Here is a 12,293-nt window from a genome sequence, read left to right as displayed (position 1 = left end):
GTAACATGGAGGAGGGGCAAAGCTCTATAATCGTATGATTAAATTTTAGGTTTTCAGTGAGCTTGTGTCTGTGGGCTAATACCTTCACAAGTGTTTCTAAAATTACAAAAAGAAAAAGATTTCCCCTCAGGTGAGACAGGAAGACCAGAAGGGGGCCGGGGTTGGTGATTCCCTTTCAGCTTCCAATGAGACAAGGCCCTGGTGATGTCCGTTCCCTGGAGAGGAGGCTTTGTTATCAAGGAAACTTTTTTTTTTTCAGTACGCGGGCCTCTCACTATTGTGGCCTCTCCCATTGCAGAGCACAGGCTCCGGACGTGCAGGCTCAGCGGCCATGGCTCACGGGCCCAGCCGCTCCACGGCATGTGGGATCTTCCCAGACCGGGGCACGAACCCACGTCCCCTGCATCGGCAGGCGGACTCTCAACCACTGTGCCACCAGGGAAGCCCTCAAGGAGCCTTTTGACATTTCACAGTGGTGACTCCTCTCCTCCCTCTGCATTGTTGCTGGGTCTGCACCAGGAAATCCTGGTGAGATTCCGGAGTTAAGCCCGCAAAGTGGTTCCGTCTCTCACTCACCCATACTCTACCTCCAGTAACTTGTCAGAGTTGCCATTTAGCTGTCCCTCACCAGCTCGTGACCCCTGAAGCTTCTGCTCCAGGCAAGCGTGACTCTCTGGATTCTCTGTTTCTCCAGATTTCAGGGTGGGGCTTGCTCTGAAATCTCAGTTCTCGGATGAGTCCAAGCAAGGTCATTCCTCTTCTCTTTGTCTTTGTATTAAGAGCAGGAGTGACAAACTTCTAAGCTCATTTCATGTCAGAGCTGAAACCAAAGTGGCTTCCTATCTATTTGGTTAAACCTAATCTTTAGTTCAAGGTTGCACCTACTGAATACAATTAAAAAGAGAAAAAGATGCTACACAGTCAATTATAAGCCGCTATTTTCAGAATTGTTTGTTGGGGACACAGGCCAGCTCACAATCACATTCTCCTCTTTTCTTTAGGGAAACAGCCTACCGTATAAATTGAAAAATTGTTCTTACTCATTTCCCCTTTTTTCTTTGCCTCTTTTCCATCTCGTGCCTTTGGTCTCTGGTTCACTGGAATTTGAATTTAGAAAACTGACATTTTACTAGATTTTATTCTTGCGTTCACAGATGACCAAAGGAGCCTCTCTCAGTCTCTATGATTCTTTCTCAAGAAAAGTCCTCTTTTGCTGTAGCTGGCCCATTGCAGACTCTGCCAGGAGTTCAGAGAAGGCAATTTTCAACGGCCCTCTGTCAGTTCGCCTTCAGAGCACCTTGACCTTTATCACTGCTTATACATTTTCCTCTTAAATTTGGATGGAAATTTTAAACAGCGAACTTGTTAAAGCAAACTTGTTAAAGACCCTGTGTGCAGCTTTGAGTAAAGACCTCTAATCTTCACCTTCATAATGAGATTTTCTTTGTGAGATGAAGTTTCTACTTTTTCACAAAAGCCCCTATTTTTTATGCCAAAAAAAAAAAAAATCTAAAGAAATGTCCCAGCTAAGGAAAAGCCTCAGTATGACCCCGTTTTCCCTTACGTGATGTCGTGTCACTTAATGCTTCAGCCCATGTCATATCTCAGGTAAACAATATCCCATCTTTCAACTTTTAATCTCTTTGTTCAGCCTGGTCCGGCCCGCTGGTACCGTGTGAGAGAATCTGGCTCATCATGTTCAAAATGAGCTGAAAGAAAAGTGCTTATGACGGAATTTGCATTTTCCTACAGCAAAAATGAGAAAAGGAAAAAGCTGTAATAAAATTAATTGTACGTATTGCTAAGAATCTTGCTGCCGAAGTGCTTGGCATTAGAAATTCTTTAGACAGCTCAGCTCTGTGAGGAAAAGGGATTTTTCCCTCACGTAGCTTTGAATATAATTCAGTCCCCATCAGCCCTCTGAAGCTTCCAAAAGCACATTAAAAACGGAAGGTTCCTGGCGTGCACCTCAACTCCGTATTTTCAAATGCTAAACTCTGCATCGGAGCCTTTAGAGTACAGTCAGGTTAGGGGAGCTCATTATGAAAAGGTTAAATAGGTGAAAAAGTTTTAAAGGTGATGGAAAAGGGAGAGGGGTACGAAACAGTGACCAATGAGATGCTAGGATTATTCATAAAGAACTTTTCAAAGATGACTATGTCTCTCTGTATAAAAGGTAAATGTGGTGGCATTAAATATGAGTGACTAACCTCACGATTAAAATAGGACCTTTCTCTATCCCGGTGATTTAAGGCCTTCCAGCCATTACCACGTGCGTCTTCCCAGTGTTTCTGCGAGGGGGACACGGGAGGTTCTACCCCCTTCTTACAGCTGGAGAAGTGAAATGCACCCCACAGGTCTGCTTGTCAGGCCATATTTTGGCTCTCACAGTTAAATCTCTCATAGCCCTGTATTTCCTAATCACTGGTTTGCAAGCAGCCCTGGTCTAAGGTAGTTTCCTCAAGACCTTGAAAGAAAAGAGTTTTCATAAAGCCAAACTCATTCCACTTGAAAAACTGACCTCTAAGTTGCACTTATGTCCGTTTCCTACTTACTTGGTTCTAGGAAACAAACAAACAAAATCTCTAAACATTACAAAAAAAATTTACCGGTCCTGAAATCCCAAAGACTATTTATTGATGCCTAATCTCCAAATTGGAATAGCAATACTGCCTTACCTGACAATCGGAAGTAAATAATGAAACACATAGAAAAATACCCACACGTGTTACCATAGGTAATGCTTTTCCTATTGATGTCTCTAAGGGCCTGGTTGTTACCTAGTGGACTCTTGTGCTGCCTGTGGCTACTGTATGCTAAGTCAGGTTGTGCCCCCGCTCAGAGGACTCCAGGCCCCAGGTACTCTCCCCGACTTCTCCTGTCACTCTGCCCATCTCTCTCTGCGCCTGCCCACCGCATCCCCACCCTCTTCCCCGTTGGTCCACGCGTGCTCCTCCTGTATTACCTGTTCCTCCTTCTGGAAGCTTCCTCCCCTGCGAGCTTCAGGGCTCGTTCCTTCTTTGTTTGAGGTCTCCACTCAAATGTCACATTCCTAACTGTTCTGTCTAAAACCCCAGCTGCCCTCCCAGTGCGGCCGAGGCACTTCCCTCGCTCTGTATTTCTCCTTGGCACTTACCCCTGTCCGATTCGCTTGCATTTTCCTTATTCATTGTCTAGCACTGCAGTTGGACGTAAGCTTTCTGAGGGCAGGGAATTGGGTTTCACTAGTGGGATGCCTGGGGTGTAATAGCACCAATCAAATATCTGTTCAGCAAATCAGTATATGAACACGGTGTATGGAATATTACAAGTAGCATGAAAGCACGAACAAAATAAATGCATAGTGAACAGATAAATTAAGAACTGTCATTGAAAAGGTCAACAGAACTAAGGTATAATTATCACGTGAACAACATGATGATTACAAATAAGATTACAAATTGGGCTTTCACTTTAAGAAAGATCTTTGTGCCTCCCACTTGATATAAAGCCTTCACTTTCAGTATTTCACGTGTCTTCAGAATGTCTCTGGGCGGTGGACCAGGAGCTTTTTTCTTATTTCCTTTATTTAATTGTCAGAGTTCCTTAAAACGCTAATCGAGTCATCCAGATTGTGGCCTTGATTTTTCCCTTTGTTTCTGTTGCGGACACAGGCCGGTTGGTTCTTAGTAAAGTGAAAAGTGGCCTCGTCAGGGACCCAGGTGATCTTTACAACCTCTTGATCAGAAACTTGGATTCCTGTCTCAGGGTTCAAGGATGGTTTTCCTCTGCTGGGGGCTTTCCACATCATATCACTGCATCCTCTGAAATCAGGCTGATCCTCTCCGCCGGATATAAAGTTAGTGAAAGTCTCTTTGTCGACAGAAACAAGCTTCCGTTTCAGTTTTACAAAGGCCAAAGTCAGAGCGAAACAGTACAGAGGCATCTGAATGAATATTATGAGAGAAACAGAGTCTTGCCTGGGTCTCCTGAAGGTAGAAGGATGAAAAGTACACTAAAACAAAGGTGCAGACGACACTGTTAGTGGACACTTCCTTTGGTGACCGTGCTAAGTGCACGTGGTCAGCGAGGGACTGAAGCAGCGTGGGGATACCAGGCAGATGACGGGGCAGCTGCGGGTCTCCAGACCAGAGGGAACTACTTCATCTTCAATGCTGCTACACAGCTTTGCTCTCCGAGCATCCTTTCTGGGGCCTGTTTTCCAAAATACCCACATGAGGCCCTGGCGACTAAAGTAAAACTCAAATCATTTGACGTCACTATGTTCTATCAGAAGACACTATTTTTTTCCCAACTCGATACACATTTTCTTCTGCATTTGTTGGGTGTGTGGGACTAAGGGGTTCATTCCACGCCACGGACACAAGAGAGTGCAAACTTGACTCTCTGCTTTTGCACATTTGCAAATTTTGGGGGTTTACAAGCAACTCTTTCTTTCCCAATGTACCTTTGGTTATTAGATATTAGAATAAGTAGACCTGGATTGAATGTAAATGATTTAATGTTCTGGGACATTATGACCTGTTACAAAGAAAGCAAGCTGGTAAGAGGTAGATCTTCAGCTCCTAAAGGGCACAAAGTGTACCCAATGCAGGCTTGTCTCTCAGAGCGAAAAACAAATAATAAAGGTGTGTCTTCAGTGAAGAATGAGTGTGATTCCCTTTGAGAACAGTGAGAGTGAGGATGGAGACTTGGAGGGAGGGAGGGAGGGAGGGAGGATTTGGGGGAAACGGCCAGAGAGGAGAGGCCTGTGTCCAGGCCGGGGCTGGCCCGCCTCAGGGAGGCTGATGGAGCAGCAGCAAGATTCGACCTGATGGAATTCCATCGCCCTCCATGAGTAAGGGGACAGTGCCACTTGCCACCTGGGCAGGCACGTCCTGGACCTGTTGTGTCCTGTTAGAGGAGAAACCAGAAGCCCCAGTCTGTTTCACTCGTCACTGGGGCTAGTCTGGGAACCACCGGCCTCGAGGAGCCCCAAGATGAGCTTTATTCCAGGAGTCAGGACTTAGTGTTTTCAAGGTTACCAAAGGCAACTCCTTCTCCATCAGGAAGGCATAGCCCTGGTCAGAGGGGCCTGAGTGGGAGGTAATGGTGCCCATACTCAGGCTTCGTCTCTAGAGAACTCGACGAGGGGAAAGACACATGCAGAACATGACCCACAAACGTAGAGATCTGAGCGAGCGCGTGTGTGCTTGTGCGTGTGCGTGTGTGTGAGATTGAGAGAGTCAGAGTCAGAGATGAAAACAGAGACACCTATAGTGCTTAAGATTTGGTTTTTGATAAACTCAAGTGTTTCAGGTTCCTGCTTCTCAGTGGTACTCAGACCAGAAGTAAGACTCAGATGCGACGCTGCCTCCAGAGGTTTACCTGTCGTTGCCTGGTGGGCTGATGTCGTCTCACTTCACACATTCATGGTCTTCCCTTGGTAGAAAAAGCAGGGCAACCAAACTGGCTTGACAAAAAGCTAAACAATGAGGTACCTGGTCACCTACAGCGGGAGGCCCAGTTTTCCTTTATCACAGCGCTTATCACTGAGGGAAACAGTGCAGATGGACCCTTGAGAGTTTCCCGTTCTATGAATCACCGCTCACAGACATTTTACTAAGTGCCAGACTCTTCTCTAACTGCTTTACACGTGCATCCCATGATGTAGAGCCCAGGACAGCTCCAGGAGCTCTGCTTTATTATCCCTCCATTGAGGAATTTGGGATCAAATGTGGGGGACTGCCTTGTCCGAAGTTCCACAGGCGGTAACTGGAGGGTCCAGGCAGTGGGGCCCCAGACACCGTGCTCTTAGCCACCATGCTGAAGGGCTTCTCCATCTTAGTAGTGTTTAAAAAATCAGAAAGCATAACTTTTGAAAGTAAAACAACCTTGGAGTGTGTAAAGAAAATGCCAGTGTTATCCCCCAGCTATTCTAAGTTAACCTGTGACAATAGATCGGTCTGTCTCTTTCCATACCATTGTCGACGAAAAATTAATCAGTCAATCTAAGAAAGAAAAGGAAAATTTTATTTGAGCCAAATATGAGGATTATAACCCGGGAAAAGCATCTGAGAAATCTGTAAGAACTGTTCTGCCCATTAGAAGTCAAGGCACAGTGTTTTGAGACGGAGGACTGTACAGTAAATGACGTATTATTGACAGTTTACGCAATCCAGATCGAAGCGTCATTGTGGCCCCTTACAAGATCAAGAAGGAATGTCATTTTTTTCCCTTGACTTAAATATCACTAATGTTTTTGTCAAATTTGCTTTTCTTTATTTTCTTTTACGTTTTTAAAATTGAAGGATAGTTGATTTACAATATTGTGCCAATCTCTGCCGTGCAGCAAAGCGACTCAGTTATATACATATAGACATTCTTTTTTGTATATTCTTTTCCATTATGGTTTATCACAGGACATTGAATATAGTTCCCTGTACTATACAGTAGGACCTTGTTGTTGATCCATTCTATGTATAATAGTTTACGTCTGCTAATCACACACTCCCAGTCCTTCCCTCCCCCATCTCCCTCCCCCTTGTCAACCACAAGTCTGTTCTCTATATCTGTGAGTCTGTTTCTGTTTTGTAGGTAGGTTCATTTGTGCCATATTTTATTTATTTATTTTTTAAAATAAATTTATTTATATATTTATTTTTGGCTGCAATTTTTGGTTGCAGTGCACAGGCTTCTCATTGCGGTGGCTTCTCTTGTTGGGAGCATGGGCTCTAGGCGCGTGGGCTTCAGTAGTTGTGGCACGTGGCCTCAGTAGTTGTGGCTCGTGGGCTCTAGAGCACAGGCTCAGTACTTGCGGCGCACGGGCTTAGTTGCTCCGTGACATGTGGGATTGTTCCAGATCAGAGCTCAAACCCGTGTCCCCTGCGTTGGCAGGCAGATTTTTTTTTTTTTTTTTTGCAGTACGTGGGCCTCTTACCGCTGTGGCCTCCCCCGTTGCGGAGCACAGGCTCCAGACGCGCAGGCTCAGCGGCCCTGGCTCACGGGCCCAGCCGCTCCGCGGCATGTGGGATCTTCCCGGACCCGGACACGAACCCGCGTCCCCTGCATCGGCAGGCGGACTCTCAACCACTGTGCCACCAGGGGAGTCCCTGCCGTATTTTAGATTCCACATATAAGCGATATCTTATGGTATTTGTCTTTTTCTTTCTGACTTCATTTAGTATGATAATCTTTAGTTGCATCCATGTGGCTGCAAATGGCATTATTTCGTTATTTTCTGTGGCTAATATTCCATTGTATATGTGTTCCCCATCTTCTTTATCCATTCATCTGTTGATGGATACTTAGGTTGTTTCCGTATCTTGGCTATTGTGAATAGTGCTGCTAAAAATATGGAACTCTCCGTGAATTTGCGTGTCATCCTTGCACAGGAGCCATGCCAATCTCCTCTGTATCGTTCCAATTTTAGTATATGTGCTGCCGAAGCTGGCACAGGACTGTTATGTTTTAAGGAGTTGTCCTGTTGATGCTGGGAGAACGTTGCAGTTGAGCAGGTTATTTCTGCCGATGGAGGAGGTTTGGTTGATGTATAATGCAGATACATAATGCATAGTTGGAGGGAGAGAAGAGGCCAGAGGACAGAGAAAAATTCTTCTGTTTAAATTTTCTTGTCTTGCCGTAAAATATGAATTTTATTCCACACCATCTTTACTCCATTTCTTTCTGCAGATGCCCAAATGTAAGAATTTTGTTTTCTGTCTTTGATTTTACAGAATGAGATAACATGAGACACATTAAATCAATCTTTGCCTTTTGACTTAGCAGAAATAATATGGATATTATTTCTAGTCAATAATCATAGATCCAATTCATTCTTTTGAATAGCTGAGGAACATTTTTTTAAGGACAGAGGTGTGTCATAGTATATTCAATCACTCTTCTACTAATAGAGATTAAGGTGTGCTAGTTGGTTTTTTTTTTGGTGGGGGGGGGTGGCTTTTTTTTAAACCACTGGAAACAACACTGAAAAAAATTCTTTGTACATGTGTCCATAAGTACTGAAATATTTGTTTCTATATGTGGAGCCCACAAATTGAAATCATTAGGTCAAATAGTAAGAAATTATCAGGGTAAAATTTTAATAGATATTGACAAATTTATGGTAATGATGTCTATTTATTTTAGTCTTTGTTCAACTCTTCTTTCTATTTCAAAAGGTAACTGAAAGAAGTTTTGATTCTAGAAGACTCTCCCATCTTGTTCTTGGGAAATGAGCAAACAGATATGCTATTGTGAAAATATTTGGAGTATAAAAAGTATTAGTAACTGTTGGCTAACTACTATACAAGCAACCCCAAATCTCAAAGACTTAACCAAGAACTTTTATTTCTTACTCATGTCACAATCCAATGCCGCTCAGTAGGGGACGGGAGGAAGGGAGATGTGACATGTTGTGCCCCATGTCGTCACTCAGGACCCAGTCTCCTTCTATCTAAGGCTCCACCCACTTTTAGGTCCTCTGAATTGTCTCCATTTAGTCAGTGAATAGAAAACAATAAGAATTGGGAGTAGGAAGACTTTATGTGCTAGGCGTGGAAGTGGAACACATCATATTCCACTGGGTAAGAGTCCATTGACCCAGGGCAGCTGGAAAAGTACCCCAGCTGAGTGCCGAGAAAAAAAGTGTGCAACATGGGTATTGTACTTCATTTTCAACCGCGATGGGAGTGAAAAGAGTAGTTGTGAGAAAAGGCTGGAGAGTCGTCATGGTAATCAATAATGAAACCTGCAATAGGATGTAATTTACTAGTGGCCGAAGACAACAGAGGAGATTTTTTTTTTCTTGTTTATCGTGCTTCACTTTATTGCATTTTTTTACAAATTGTTTGTGGCAACCCTGCATTAGGTTTATTGGCGCCATTTTTTCCAACAGCATTTGCTCAGTTCATGTCTCTGTGTCACATTTTAGTAATTCTTGCAATATTTCAGACTTTTTCATTGTTATATTTGCTATGGTGATCTGTGATCAGTGATCTTTGATGTTACTGTTGCAAAAAGATTTAGACTGGCTGAAGGCTCAGAGGATGGTTAGCATGTTTTAGCCATGAAGTATTTTTTAATTAAGGCATTTGCACACTGAACAGACTACAGTATAGTGTAGACAGAGCTTTTACGTGCCCTGGGAAAACAAAAAACCTGTGACTCTCTTTACTGCAGTGGTCTGGAACCAAACCTGCAAAGGCCCCGCGGTCTGCCTGTATATGTAATAAAAGGAAGTGTGAAGATTTTTGTGTTGGCTGATTTAGGTGAACATGAAAGGGAAGGTGGGCTAGATGGTGCTAGTGTTGAGCTGAAAGTCTAGACATAAGCTCCACATCCTGGCTCCACCATGAGTTCTCTGGGCAAATCACTCCACTTCTTTGGGTCTCGAGTTCTTCAGCTGGATATAGACTTGGAACAGAAATAGGTAAACTCTAAGATGTCTCACTACTCTTAACAGATTCACTGCTAAAATATGTCCTTTTTACCCATTTAGGTTGTGATATTATTAGCTTTTTGAACAAATTTGGAGACATACACTCCAAAGTTACAAATAACAGTACACAGTCCAGTTTGCCATGTTTACTTCTTGTCGTTTGTAAATTTAAAACACATTAGTTCAAGGGTTAAAAGGACATTGTCTTTTCAATTCAGCTTTCTACTTTAGTTTCTGATCATAATACCTACAATTTATTGAGCACTCCCTCTGGGCCAAGCCCTTTGCTTAGGATATCCTTAGAAAAACTATCAGCGGTAAGTGCTGTCATCCCCATCCTCAAGATGAGGGAATTGAGGAGGGGAGACTGAGTGGCTTGACTTAGCGTGCCACAGAGCGGGGTTAGGGGACAGGCATGTCTAGACTCCCTTTGACTTGGAAAGAGTTTTAACAGCTAACGCGGAGTTACTGAAAGTCCAAGGTGGTCTTTCTATTTCTGAGTATATTTTCTCATACGTGTGTTTATTGTCTCTTGTATTTTTCATGAGTATTTTTTAAATCTACAAATGTTGCTATTCTCGATGCTATTGTTTATAGATGTTTATCAAGTTCCTCACTCTTCTTCATGTAATATCCAATATCAATCAATTTCAGGGATGCAAGTAATAATCTTACTTAAATCATGACTCTAGATGCAAATTTGAGAACCCTTTATAAAATCAGAACTGACTGTCTAAATGAAATTGGAACTGATCATCTTAAAAGTTTAGCAGACAAAAATTCTTGAGATAGGAATATAGATTCCATTGCTTTGCTTTTCCTAACCAAGTCATGTTTTTTTAGTACTGGTTTATTTAGTCTGATAACATTTCCAGAGGAATAATGATCCTAAAGAAAATGGAAGCTTTGGTTTTTTCTTTTTTTTTAAGGTTTTTTTGTTTTTATGTGGACGATTTTTTTAAAGTTTTTATCAAATTTGTTACAACACTGCTTCTGTTTTATGTTTTGATTTTTTGGCCACGAGACACGTGGGGTCTTAGCTCCCCAACCAGGGATCGAACCCGCACCCCTGCATTGGAAGGTGAAGTCTTAACCACTGGACTGCTAGCGAAGTCCTGAAGCTTTGGTCTTTATAGTTATGATTCTTTTGAGATACTCCCCATGTACATTTAAAATTGTTCTATAGGGAAAGTGAAAGTGTAGTTGAATATTTCCAATAAGTAAGAAAATGTTAGATGCTTTTTAAAGGAGTCAGTGGATTTTGCATAACCAACTAACTAACTTTTATTTGTATAGTTGGATAATAATATATTGGTATTTTGAATTCTGTTGAAACAGAGTAGCCAATATATTCATTCTTTCTAAAGAAGACCCTTGCTCATACTTCACCACATTTAAGAGGTAAATTTATGGTTAATTTTCTGTGTAACTAATTGCTTTGGCTTATTTAATTATTGATGCACAAAAGAAATGTTCATTTTTCTGCCTTTAGAGACACCCCAAGTAAATTACTCTATAAACGTTGAATTGCCCAATTATTTATTATACGTTTTTGTAAGTTTACTTAAAATATAAATATTAGCTACAGGAAGATGTATAGTTGACCCGTATACCCTTGAGCTCACATGTGAAGTTCATTTTCCAGAACTTTCAGAGGTTGCAGATTTAATCAGCCTTCTGCTATGACATTTTCTACGGAGATTCATAATCAGCTGTACCATAAAGTACATCACATAGTTCTTGAAACTAGGCAGAGTAAGAACGGCTTAAATTGGAATTATGTCTTTAGTTGAAATATAGTGTCCAGAGTCTAATTAGTGTCATTAGAATGTGGGGTTGGGATATACACTATGACCACTGTCTGCTGTTAGTGCCCAGACTTGCTTTCCAGGTCATACATCCCTTTGATTCAATCTCTTTCTTGCCCGAAAAGGGAGCTGGCCAAGGAGCTGTTTTTACTGTCTGTTTTCCATTATCACAATCACACAACCATAAAGAACTAAGATAAGAAACGTTTCAACCCTAACAGTGTCTCAACAGTGAGCTACTGAATTGCCATGTTCATTTGTTACCTGGCATGAGACCTTCAGATTACTTTACTATCCTTTCAAACTAGTAAGGATTGTGTTGTTGAAGGAAAAAAGGCGGTCTTGTACATTTTGTTTCCCCCTTGGTTAAAAGCACCGATACCCGCAATTTGTCTCAGTTGGGAAAGAGAAGATTACAATTATACGGGGTCATGGAGGAGACAAAATCAGCTTGCAATCGAAATTGCGAATTCATGGTTCTCTCCACACGTTTGTGAGGTGCCTCATTCCCAGACTTCCAGTCATCACCTCACTGCTGATGCCCACCTGGCTTCATGCTGAGGTCTGACGGGTATTTGTAAACACAGATTTTAAAACATGAATGAAGTTCTGGGTCCAATGCGAGGCACTATAAAACCTGCCAGGGCTTCCCTGGTGGCGCAGTGGTTGAGAGTCCGCCTGCCGATGCAGGGACACGGGTTCGTGCCCCGGTCTGGGAAGATCCCACGTGCCGCGGAGCGGTTGGACCCGTGAGCCATGGCCGCTGGGCCTGCGCGTCCGGAGCCTGTGCTCCGCAACGGGAGAGGCCACAACAGTGAGAGGCCCGCGTACCGAAAAAACAAAAACAAAAACAAAAAACCCTGCCACCATGTGGGAAAGCCTACATTTGTCATCAGAAAAAAAAAAATAGCCCCTTCTTCAACAAGCACTCTTGGTAAGAATCTTTCTAAATACAGCCTTTTTCTTCAGCTCACCTCAGAGTGACAACTTTTGTACTATTTTAAAATAGCATTTACTAGAAGAAGAAGAAATAATCAGGGATAGAGTTTTTGTTTGTTTGTTCTTGT

At 42.6% G+C, this 12,293-nt stretch overlaps 1 long non-coding RNA gene and 1 other non-coding gene across 2 annotated transcripts in view; one reads left to right on the top strand and one right to left on the bottom strand.

Annotated features, from left to right (window-relative positions):
- LOC132593737 (uncharacterized) overlaps positions 1-12,293 on the top strand; it is a 148,192-nt gene that overhangs the window by 80,360 nt on the left and 55,539 nt on the right. The gene's annotated exons all lie outside the window — the stretch shown is intronic.
- LOC115855081 (U6 spliceosomal RNA) lies at positions 7,329-7,435 on the bottom strand. Its single transcript, XR_004040273.1, has one exon. It is a non-coding gene; the product is annotated as a U6 spliceosomal RNA (small nuclear RNA).

This window comes from Globicephala melas, chromosome 17, assembly GCF_963455315.2.
Source record: "Globicephala melas chromosome 17, mGloMel1.2, whole genome shotgun sequence".
NCBI classification, from domain to species: domain Eukaryota; kingdom Metazoa; phylum Chordata; class Mammalia; order Artiodactyla; family Delphinidae; genus Globicephala; species Globicephala melas.
Note: the sequence above shows the minus strand (reverse complement) of the source record. Positions and strands in the feature narration are given on the sequence as shown.